Source organism: Corvus moneduloides, chromosome 2 (genome assembly GCF_009650955.1).
Source record: "Corvus moneduloides isolate bCorMon1 chromosome 2, bCorMon1.pri, whole genome shotgun sequence".
Classification (NCBI taxonomy): Eukaryota; Metazoa; Chordata; class Aves; order Passeriformes; family Corvidae; genus Corvus; species Corvus moneduloides.
This window is the reverse complement of record NC_045477.1, coordinates 11,339,919-11,352,717: the sequence shown is the minus strand read 5'-3', so window position 1 is coordinate 11,352,717 and position 12,799 is coordinate 11,339,919.

Sequence of the window (12,799 nt, the reverse complement as noted above, 5' to 3'; positions counted from 1 at the left end):
ATTAAAACCTTATTTCTTTATGGTGGGTTGGAAAAAGTTTTCGATTTGGTTGAGGGTTTTTTCCATGAAAGTAGGTCTGTGGGATTGATCCATTGCTACAGGTGTTAAAAATTATGTTCCTAAAGTTTGTGAAGTAGCCAAGCAGATACTGGTGTACAAATCAAAGGAAACTTTAAGATTGAAGCTCATCCTATAAAGCTGAACTTCTCATAAGCTGACACCAGGGTAAACATGTTCTCTCCTGTTTCTTTTTCTCTTCTGTGCCATGGTTGTACCTCCAACAGTTTAACAGAAGAGCATTCCACTCAGGTTACCAATTACATTTCAGACCTTGTTGGCTAAGCTGGCTTCTGGCTGAGGAATCTTCCTCCCTTGAATGGTATTTTCTTGCCAGGAAGAGAGATCATATTACACTCCATTGGATAAACTATAGAACTATGCAGAAGGAGGGACCCATTAATGGTCTTTTTTGTCTTCATGTTCACATTTCTTATAATTTGCTTATTCTTTTTTTCTCTCAGCAGTGGGACTTCTTCTTTATTCTACACAGAGTAACGATCAAAGCATGTTTTTGTATCACGCCTTGTGCCTAATCAAAGCCAGATAATGAAATGTATTCTTGTGTTCTTTGGTGCAGTTCCTTGGGTGGGGCCAAAAGACAGGTAACTTTATTTTAGAAGAATAAGTGTTTAAATCAGAGGTGCCAGTGAACAGGAAAACAAATAGCAAAAGAAGTGTTCAGGCTTCAAATGGAGACATATTGAATAGAAAATGAATAAATCACAACTGATCAGATTTTTGTTCTTATAAAAATTTTGTTTGTTTCAGTCTCATCAATTTACAAAAAAAGCATCTTGAGGCATAAGTGCATAGCCTAATTCATATGATAAAATGCTAAAATCTCAGCCTAACATCCCACCTTACTGGCCATAGGACCATCAGGACTGCTGGTTACTGTACTATAGCAATACTTGTTCGTATGTGTGGGATTTTGGATGTTTATTACTGTTCCCAAGGCTCCATTTTTTGACCTGCCACAAAAGTCAAATCAAAGCACAAAAAAGTTGTCTGTGACCATGGTGAGGATACCACAAAATCAGTGGTCACAAGTATAACAGAAAAGATTATATCAATTCTGTGTTACTGAAAAATTGCTGCAGGTAGCTCAGAAATATATGCTTTCCTTCCTCTGGTAAAGGACCCTTATTATGTTCTGGAAATACATGGTTATAATGAATTAATATTTATCCAGCATCACATATTGTCAAAGTCAGAGAAGAAACAAATTAAACAACTGGTGTTTCCTAAGTTCTCACTATTTAAGGAAATTGAGGTAAATGGTAGTAAAAGGGAAAGTTCAACAAAATGGAAAAGAGGAGCTGAGAGTCTGAGCCAGTGAAAGAACATCAGGAGTCATCATTTGGCTGGAATTCTGGCTGTATCCCAGCTTTCCCTCCCAAGAAATGCAGATTCACTCTCCTTTTAAAGCACATTACCACCTAAGCAAAAAAATCCTCTAGTCTCTGCTAGTCACAGTTGTAAATTTGACGTGCTTGCTTTGCTGGCAGATACACACCACATTTAACATTTGAAAAAAGTGCATTTGTGTTGGGCCATAAGATGTTTTTGTAAACTAATACCCTGTCCCCTGTAGAACAGTAGTTTTAGTGTTATAAGGGACTTCATGTTCTGTTTCTAGCACTGATACACCTCATGTAAACACTTTTCCCTAAGGAAGAAACGGGAAAAGGAAGAATACAGAAAGCACTGTATGAAAACTTTGTTAGGACAACCCTGAGCCTGCCTTTTCTCCCAGAGGTGATGAGCCCAGCCCTGAACCCTCCCTGAGTGTGCTGCCATTTGCTCCTTTTAGGGTAGCAAACCCAGATCTGTAAAGTTCACGGTGGCACAGGAGCCACAGCCAGTTCCAGGAATCTGCTGCCGCTCCCCGGGTCAGCTCAATGTTGCTTTCATTGGAAGTGTCACTGCAATGGGGAGAACTTGTTATAACGAGTTTCAGGAGGCATTGACATAATCAGGTCAGCTGGAGGTGCATAAACAAGGGAGAAGGGAACAAAACCCATTGAGAAATGTGTATCTTTCTATCCTGTTCCTGGGAGACATGAAGTAAAAAGCCTTTGCTCTCACCTGCTGGCTTGGCATCCTTGCTTCTCCCTTTTCTCTTTTTGGCTGTAAGGCATTTTCTTCACTGCAACCTGACAATCCAAGGACATTTTCATCCATTTCTGGGATCTTAGGCAAATCTTCCCTTTCTTCTTGTTGTTATCATGGCAGGCAGATTTTTTTAATAGTCTGCTTAATGGTTATATATCCCCCACTGTGGGGATATCCATCAGTGAGACAGAGAGAGGACAGGGTCTCTCCAGAGGCTTCAGGGCCACTGGGGAGGGAAGAAAAGAGAATTTAGGGGAATATTGTATGTTAGAGGAACATCTAGAAAGCTTGTGTCTCTGATGATGAAAACATTCCTGGGCTTTTGTATTTTTCTCGTCTTGTGAGCCAGTTGACAGTTATTCATGACAACCACGATCTGAAGAGAGCCAGAAAAAATACCATGTTATGTAATTTGCATCTGGAGATGGCACATGCTAATGTGAACTTTGGTTGATTATAGAACAGTCTGCTATTGCAAATGAGGTTGAAAAATACTTTATAGTTAAAAAAATAGTCTAAAGGCATTGAATTTACTGGAGAATCTTCTTTTCTGTTGTGACAAAACAGATATCAGAAGCAAGGCCTGCAGTCCTGGCTGGAAGATGAAGCACGGTGTATTTATGGGGCATTTAGAGTACATACATGCATGGCAATCTTTAACACAATCTCTTGCTATATTACTATGAGGTAAGTGATTTAATGAAGAAGAAAGATGGCAGACTTTTTATGCTGTCACTCTTTCTCAGCAAGTAATTTTTCCTTTGTAGGGAAAGAGCTTGGAAAATATGAAAAGGAGTCTTCATCAGTCCCATCGCCTTTAAACATCCAAATTAACAAACAAAGGAAGAGGCTTGTGGTAAGAGGGAAGTGGGAAACACATTTTGTTCATGAGAAAGCTGGATTTTTGTGACCTGCTGCAACACCTGTGAGAACTCCTGGTTTAAAGGGACCAGTTTTAAGCAGCCCTCTTGGGAAAAGCTCGAGATGCTCTAGAAAGAAGATGCAGTTGGCAGGCTGGATACTGTGACCTTCCCTTTACAGCTGGAGACTGCCTTTGACAGTAGTGGGCGAAGATCTGCAGGGGTTTTGGATAAGACTGATGTTCTTGTAAGTACAATCTCCTGCTTCTGGCAAGAGAGTAGAAGTGTATCACTCTCTCTATTTGGATTATTACCATGCTTTCTACCTACTTACACTTCACTTGCAATTTTGGATAAGTAGAGTCATCATGTTCATTTTATGCCCCAAGGTTTTGTCTGGTGCAGCTGTGTAGTGTTAACAGCTGCTGGTTTTTGTTACAGAAGTGGCTGCATTTTAGAAATGAGATTTCTGCTGTACAGTTTGTTCAGCCAGTTTGTGAAACACTTTGTAGATCCAGGTGTGTTAAATAGTACTCAATAATATTTATCTTTCAGTAATAGTAATAATAGTTTGATAAAAAGAGATTATGATGCATGTTTTGATGTGCAGTTTATTACTGATTTCTTGTACAATATGAAGAAAATCTTGTGCTTATGTTGCTGAGCCTCATTGAACAAAGTTCCATGTCTAGAAATTAGATTCCTGTTCTGCAGCTTAGTCATTAAAATAAAAAAAAAATACTCCATCATTTGTGTTTACATTCTTGCTGCAAAACAGGTCACCCTGCCCTTTGAGTTCTATTTTCCACAGAATGGGCCAAATCTGTTCCCAGGGTGACTCCTTTGACTCCAGCATGGTTGCACAAGAGATGACTGTAGTTCATGAATTCTGCAGAATAAGTCTATTTTGATTAGGGATAAAAAATTAGTATTTGGGTGGAATCTTATTCCTGCGTGGGTTTGTTTGGGTTTTTTGTTACTTTTGTATTTTTTTTTCCCATTTTTTTTCCCATTGACATTAACTGGAGCTGGAATAGACATTGTTTACCTGAAAAAAAAGAAAAAAAGAAAAAAGCGTATTTCATCTGCTTTCTATACATTGTACAGTAAACATAAGACTGTAAATGGCAGCAAAATCAGAAGATAAAATGAATGTACTGTGTTAGCTATGCCTTCCTCTGTAGTATCATTCCCTGCTGAAAACACAAATACAATTCTGCAACAAACACAAGAAAGGAATTGGGTTCCTTTGGCTTACTGGGTAAGGATAAGCAATGGGAGGGGATGTTCTTCTGAGCACCCCACAGAGGAGGTACAAAGAGAGCCTGGTGTGGGTTTGAGCTGGCAGAGGCTGAGGGAGCCAGAGAGCCTTTTCTGCCTTGAACAGTGGGACACCAAACAGGGAACTGCTGATTTTCAGTGTGGGAGGGTAGAAGAGAAAGGCACGGAGGAGAGGGATAGAACTAACTGGGAACACAAATATGATGAATTTGAGACTTTCTAGATTATGGGATTGAGAGAAAGGTCTGAGGTGCCTGAGGATGAGACAGTGGAACTTCTTTTGTACAGAGATGCGAAGAGATGGCTGGAGCCACCCATGCAGTGTAGCAGGAACGCTTTCCATGGACAACTGATTTGATCCCTGTGCCCCTGCACAAGAGAAACTGGCCAAGACAGTCGTCTTCCTATTGTCTTGTCTCCAATTACTTTGCCATAGACAGGGACCTGCAGTGCCCCAGACTGTGTCTGGTGGCAGATAAATAAATCTGATTGACTAGTGGTGCGAGCATTAATTCTCTGGGAGTGGCTACAGTGTGGCATTGCCCTTTGTACATGAAAGGACCAGTAAAAAATATACTATAGCACTTTTCTTCCTGGTGTTTAGCTGAAAGTAACATTAAAGACCTCAGCTCCTCCCAGCAGGTCATTAAGCCCCAGGAAATACCCTGTTCCTCTATCATTATTGCTTAATTATTTTCAGCTCTGTAATCTAATTTGCAGTTTGACTCTGTGTTGATTCTAGCTGCCATATCATAACCTTTGCAGCTCAGGAAATGTGACGCAGGGCTGCCTGTACTGACGTCTAAACCTTTTGGTGAAAAGGACTCTTTTACAAGCCTGCAGCTTCAGGAAATAACTCATTTTAGAGAAATCCTGAAACCTTTAGCATTCTGGAGAATTCACTTTCTCCTGTTTTCTTGCAAAAATGTTTGATAGAGTTTACAGAGCAAAACTGAGTAATGAAGGGTCTTTCATTATGTATGTGCCATTCCTCTTTAGTTTTAAAGCAGGATGTTAGAGAAATATGTCACACAGAGGAGCTGTTAACATATTCATTCTATTTTAATTAATTATAACATATGCTTCAGGTGTTCTAGAAAACAAGGAAATAAAATAGCTGTGAAGGGAAGTTGTCTGAATATAAGAATTGCAAATGAGATAAATTAACAATTGAAGCATTTAAAGCTTTAAATATTATTAAATATGGGCATAAATCAAATGGTTTTATTTCAAAAAGAAATAACTGATTTTTTGCGGTATCTACTACCTCACTGGTTTCTCTAGAAATCTGCAAAAACTAACAGGAAATTAGAGCCATAGGAAGCCGTCTGTTTGAGGCATGTCTCATCAAGGCTCTCATTTTCATGTCTGGAATTGTTTGACAAAATACAGGGACAACACATGCAGTTCATAGTATGTGATGCTTTTCAGCTCAAAGGTTCTTATGGTTGCGTATTAGTCACGAGAGCCTGTGGGAGGGATCTTAATCTGAAATAAAGCAAAAAGGGAAAGAATGTGAAGGGGTCTCTGAAGTGTAAGTCTCCAGGAAAAGCCCTCAAAAAGGGCACTGGAGGAAATAATATAGACAATGAGCTGAGAATGTGGGAAGCATATAGAAATTAGTGATCGGCTGTCTAGAGAATAGTTTTGGCCCAATATCCTTAAGGAGTGGGAAGTATTGCAAGCACCATTTTTTTATGATTTTCTTGTAGCCCTTTTTTTTTTCCAGCCCTTGCATGCATACGTCTGAACCTTGGCTTCAAACCAGGTTAAATAAACCTTCCTATTGTTTTGCTACAGGTCTGTCTTGTGTCAAGGTGCACCAGGATGAAACAGAGGGCCTGAGCTTGCAGCTGGGAAGGCTCAGGATTCAGAGAGGCAGAGGAGGGTTCTGGGGGGGCTGTTCTGTGTGTACTGAGGAACTCTGGAAGATCTGTGCAGGTGTTTTGAAGTGTGGATGGCCACATATTGGGGTTTGAGGCATTCCTCATGACTGGTGCAGGAAAAGCTCCTTTACTGCAGCGTGTAGTGGTACATGGGACAGTGGAATGTGTGGAATAGCAGGTTCTGGCCTGCTGGACTCAGCTGAGCAGGATGACCCTAAAACTCTGTGTGCCCTTCTGCCTGCCTTGTCTTAGGGATGTGGATTATGAGAATGTGTGGAAGAGTTACTCCTGCTCTCTCCTGTCCTTCCTTGTCACATAGCTCTGCAGAGCTTTGAGACCTGCAAGCTACAGCAACCCTTCTGCCAGGAGGATTGTGGTTATCCCCACAGCAGGGAATTCCAGGGGCTGGGGTCAGTTCACTGAACTGGTGTGTGCTAGCAAGCTATTATAGCAAGAAACACAATAGTAGTCTTGAGTTTTCTCAGAGCTGTTGTACAAATGCGTGTGCATAGAGGGGGAGAAAAGAAAAATTTCTGTTAGCCTCCATATCCCTTCCACAGGAAAATGATTGCTGAGATATCCAGATCACCTCCTCTCTCTTCTCCCCAGCCCTTGGTCCATGATTTTGGTGGGCCCCCAATAATATGTAGTAGTCATGGCATTGCAGTTGCAAAGACTTTCCCAAGCCATACTGTGACAACAAGGCCTGCACTTTGAATTAAACATTTTTTTTCTTGTAACAGAGCTAAGTGAACTAATTCAGTGTAAATAAGACTGAAATGGGTGTGTAAATATGACTCCATTGTTAGAAATATTGCATTATTCCAAGTCCTCTCTTGTTTGTACAAGTTCTTCTCTTAGGGGAAAATATTCTTCTGACAAGTATCTCGAATATCTAACTCTACTTGGCTGACTCAAAATGAATAGGCAGATTTATGGTCTCTGTCTGAATTAATTTTTAGATTTAGAAATTCTGACTGAAGTCACTGGGAGACCTTTGATCCATTAGTAATGCAGGATCAGATTCTTCTCCATGGAAAAGATATAACAAAGGGTGAGGAAATGGCAACCTCCCCTTATTTCATCACACAGCGTGGTGACTCTTTTCTGTGATCAGACACGAACGGGGTGATTCAGGAAGAAAGGCCGGAATGCTTAGAAGAAAGGTTGCAAACAGAAGATATTCAAATGACAGCTAGAAGAAGGGAACAATGCTGATATAATTGGAGTCGACAAAGGATGTTCACTTTGTGACACATTTTGAGAAACATCCAGGAAAATTTGTTATGCCAAAGCGGGTTCATGGTTCACTGGAAATGCCATCTTCCGATGGGGAAGTAAGCAGAAGAGGCAGCATGCTCTGATCAGACAAAGGAACAAAAACAGTTCAGGGTTCCACAGTAGATAGATGTATACAGGTTCAGATATATTATTATGATAAAAGTCCTGCTAGGTGTGCACAGCACTTTCCTTTGGTGGCTGTTCCACTGAGGAATGACTGCGCACTACTGCTGTTAGCTGTGGAGGGGTGTTAACTCCCTCCACAAGCAGCAATGTTTAGATGATCTGCCTCCAGAAGTTTGTATTTATGTTCTAGAGACTCTCTCTGTTTATTCCAGTATTTAAAATCCATGATAAGAAGGCACAGTGCAGCCTGTCCCAGTCCCAGGGAGTGGCTGGAGAGGAAGTATCCACAGAGCTCTCTTCAGAGGAATAGAAACATTATTCCATGCAGCAGTAGGAATTTGCAGCACTCGAAAAATCACTGAAAAAGACTGAAAGCAGGACCTGCCTCTAAGGATGGCACAGGTAGAAGGGGGAGCTCTTGGTAAATCCTTCAATACCCTTCTCAGTGGCTGAGGTTATTCTCTATCTAAAAAGTTAATGGTTCTGTTTTAATAATACCTGAGGGAGCTGAGCATTTAGGTTTAGGGTACCTGAATAGGTCTAGGCACTTTCAACTCAATCCATTTTGCCAGCTTGGGCCACACAGTACTTTTTGATACAAGCCCAATAGTTTGTATTAAATGAAGAACAACTTTCATGTGGGCAATGAACATGTTCTGAAAGGCATCAGAAGGAGGAGAATCTACCATAGGTCTGCACAGGGTACTGACTAATTTCACTTTCAACACCATGTTCTTTATTCCTAACTGGAATTAGATAGTCTTGAGATCTCAGCCTTTGGTTTGGTTTTATGTTTGGTTTTTTTTATTACTTTCTTTGCTAAATTGGTGATCCCCTATGCTACAAGTACCTTCTTCCCAGTAAGGTGCTTTAAAGCGCATTCAGATCTGCTCCTTATCTTTCTTGTCCAAACAAGAGATGAAATGGTTTCTTAGTGTATGGCCTCTTCTCTTTACCTCATATACTTTTTTTTTTTTTTTTTTTTTTTTAATTTGTGTGTGTTCTGGCTTTAGAATGTAAGTATTAGATCTGTATATAGCACCCTGGAATAGGTCTCATCAGTCTGATCACCAGAGTATGTTCATTAGCCCTGCTGACTGACCTTAGGTACATCCAAAGATGGAAAAAGTGGGGGATTTTTCCCAAGGATATCAGGCTGAACTGCTGTTCACTGTGATAGAAAATCTCTAACAGAGATACAACTCTGTTGTAGCAGTTCTAAGAACCATATGAGACTTTTGTTTCTTGATCCTCTTACTCAAGAAACTAAATAATTGCTATAAAAAGTTATAATAGTTTAAGAAACCTATTTTATATAGTAAAACTACTATAAACATATATTTATCAAAAGCAGCAATCATGTGATATGTTTTGCCAAGAGCTTTGGTATGTTGCTGGACATAAACCTGTTTTTTTTTCAAAGGGTCATAGATGTAATTTGCGTTATTATTATGGCACAGCACAGACTGTGCTGGTTTGACTTGCCAGATCTCAGACAGCCCTAGAAGAGTCTGCTGGTTGTTCACTGAGCTAAGTGGATTCTTCTGTGAGGTGATCCTCTATATGTCAGCTTGCCCTCTGAGATGTGTAGCACATTTTGTTTTACAGCTGAACCAGCAAGGCTTTGTGTTTTGAGCAAAGGAATGCCCTTAGCCATGGAACTAAGTTTTGCACGATGGTGCTTTTACCCTGTAGTGTGTTCTTCTGCAAAATCTTTCCAGAACCTTCTTCTCTTCCTTTTAAATAAGAAAACAACTCCTTCTGAACATCCAGTCTTTCACACAAAATCTTAAGCTGACTCACAAGTACCATAGAGAGGCTTCAGTGTCCTAACTTAGGTATCCATTTAAGTGCTGCTTTATCCTTTAATAAATAGTCCAATATCCATTGTCTCCTTTGTTAGATTGGAGAAAAATATATTCTTTACACTTCCCTTCTCTTTTATAAAGTAGCTGTTGCTGGCATCACTTGGAGTATTTTGAACTTTCCATTGTGACAAACTACTGAAACTTTTCAGTGGAGGTACCTGCAGCACAGATTGAGGCAGATTTGGCTGAATAAATTCTCTCGTGGGACACACATCTGGTAGAAGGTGCTATTTACTTTGCACTATTATCAAAGTGATATTAGGAGTGGCATAAAACAGCATACGATATGTCTAATTTGGGGTAAAGCTATCCCTTTAATTTCCTTAATGCAATTTGTCTTTGCAGGTGCTTCTGTGCATGTCATACTTACAGAATTGATCTCTTGGTATGAAACATTTGGCTCCAAGTGGCTTAGAGCTGAAAAAACCAAGTAAATTGCTTGCTAAACCAAGAAGTAATAGTTTGAAAACAGCATTTGTTCATTCTAATCTGCATATTTGACCTTGAATATGCCTCTAAGTCAAGCAACATTCTTAAGAGATGGTAGCAGGATGTAGGTTTATTTCTTATTATGATGTTCTCTAGGCTGCTCTCAACCGTGTTCTGTATGGTTAGCCAAACTTATCCTTGGAGTAAGACCATTTTAGTCAACGGATGCATTTGGCCCATTAACTTTAGCCTGCCATAAAGTCAAGGGCAAAAGGATATTCTTATGCAAAGCAGAATCACTGTAGATGTGCTACTAATCACTGAGGATTAGGATGAAGATATTCTTGTCTTCAAAGAACCTTCATATGGATTTTCAGCTTTAATTTTTTTTTAAATAGCAAAATTACAAAGATTTTATTCTCCCATTTCTGAGGACAAATCACAGTTTTTTCTATTAACATGAAGTGGTGAAACTTTATTAGAAATGCAGTTGTTTCCTGAGTATTTCAGTACTTCTGTGTCTGTGATTGTTAAGCAATGGTAGTTCTAATTACAATATCATAAACTGCCTATGGGCAAAATGGTAGATTGTATGTGAACTTTCCAGTATTACTGCCTGGGCTTGGACATTCTTTTAAACCTTTGTATTTCAAAGGAAAATAAGTTCAAAATATCTATATAGTACTGGACCCTATTCACCTTAATCTTGTAAGTAGATGACAGGGAGTCAGTGGGAGCACTTGGTGGAATATGATGACATCAGTTATCCTTAGGGTCCCGAGTCTAATTTTAAGTGGCATTTTATATTATTATTTTTATAATATGTAATGTTATGTCTGAATAAAAGTACTAATATCCTTCCAGTATCCTGAAGACCCCATGAGATGAGCAAATTAAGGGGATTTTCTCCTTTAACGTTTCTAACAAAATCTCACTTCTTACATTTTTTACTTTGTTTAGACTCAACGTTATTGGATTTTGTCTGTAAATACTTTATAGCCTATTTTATATATATATACATATATATAAATAAATGAGAGCAAGTGATTTCATTCATAAAGAAATGCAGCTCATCACTATAATTACAATGTTCTGAACTGAAATACATAGCCAGTGGGAATAGGCCTATTGATTAAAAACTAGGGTAGCTTCTGTTTAGTCTGTTGGAGTCTCTTCCTTTTTTTCCCAATTACTGTGTGTAGGAGAGGTCAGTCTGATTGCATTATAAAATGAGGTTAAGAGACAGTATTTCTGTCACTGAACTGCATGTGATCCATTTCTTAAGAAAAGACACAGTAGAATAATTTAACTCTGAATTCAGAGCACTTTGCTGTGCCTGGCATTAAGAGTTTTTATTTTATCCTTCAAATTCCTCATTGCAAACCCAAAGATGCCTGAGAAACAAAGAACACTACAAAATAATATTCATATGAGTGTAAATAGTCTGGTTCGTGTGATGCATTTGCCTTCCATTTGAGGGAAATTTGCTGTGGAAATTAAAATGGATGTTTGGAGATCATAAAGAAGCCAGAGGAGCATCATGAGGATTTTATAGGACCGGATCTCATAATAGTATTTGAGAATTTCTATCTTATTATCTATCTTCTTGGGGACAGCATCTCTTATTTAACAGCCTTCTTGTGCTCTCTGAGCATCTCCAGCAGGGAGAAAAGTGGGCTGAGAGTTGCTGAGCTCCATGGACATGGATTGCTGCATGTTCAACAAATAGGTGACTCCTTTGTGGCAACTGTTGTTGTTTTGTATTGCAGTCAGGTTAATACTTGTCCGATGAAATATTTAATTAATGAAACACAATAGTGTTGGTAGATGAATAAATACTATAGTAAGATTTCCCAAGAAGATTTTACTTAATGCTGGTTCTCAGTGATTTATAAATTGATGAAAAACAGAGCTGGAAAGGATCTTGAAGGGTCATTCCCTCTGTCCTGAGACTGGATCAGTCCTACTTAAAGCACCCCGAGAGATGCTTTGTCCGGTCTGTTCTTAAAAACTGCCAGCATGAGGATTTAGTGGCCCACCCAGGCAATGTGCCTTTGCACTTGGAAAAAAAAGCTTTTCTTGGGAGCTGAAATTTCCTTGGTGCAATTTAAGCCCATTATTTTTGTCCTCTCCAAAATGGATAAGAAGAAGAGTATAATTCCCTCTTTTTCCATAGCAACATTTGACATAATAGAAAGCTGTTATCAAGTCACCTCTTAGTCCTCAGTTTTCTAGGCTAAACAAACCTGGTTCTTTCTGTATTCTCCCAAGGGTCACGTTTGTCAGAATTCTGATTATTCAAGAAGTCTTTGGTGAAACTTCCACTGGCTTTGGGAACCAAGTTACATCTGCACTGCAAAAACTTTACATTTGCAAAGCATCCAGGCTTAAACCAGCCACTTTTACATAAATGCCTTGTAATCCATGTTCATGTCTAAATGTGTTTGCTTAAAAGTAACAGTAGTAACATCTTAGCCACGACCTTGTGTATCCACACTGGTGGGAGCACTCAGCCATTGACTTGTGTTCTTTAGAAACGAACGTGGGACAGACGGGTATCTGGAATACTCACGTGGCATAACATCTGCTGGTGAATAAAGATTGTTATAAAGACATACAATAAAGCAGGGAATGTGTTTACAAGTACTCAACCAGTGCTGCATATATGGTAGTGTACAGAGTTACTTGAAAAAAAAGGCCAAAAACAATTACAAAAAATGCGTCCCTATTCTCCTGGAGCAATTAAGATAATTTAAATGTTTCTGCCATCTCTTCTAGGATATGCAGAGCTGAACGAGGAAAGAGAATGAAATAAGATCACTCACGTAAAAGACAATACTCTGATGACAGTGGTAGAACTTTTCTTCAGGTTACTATGCCATTCCTTTCATTC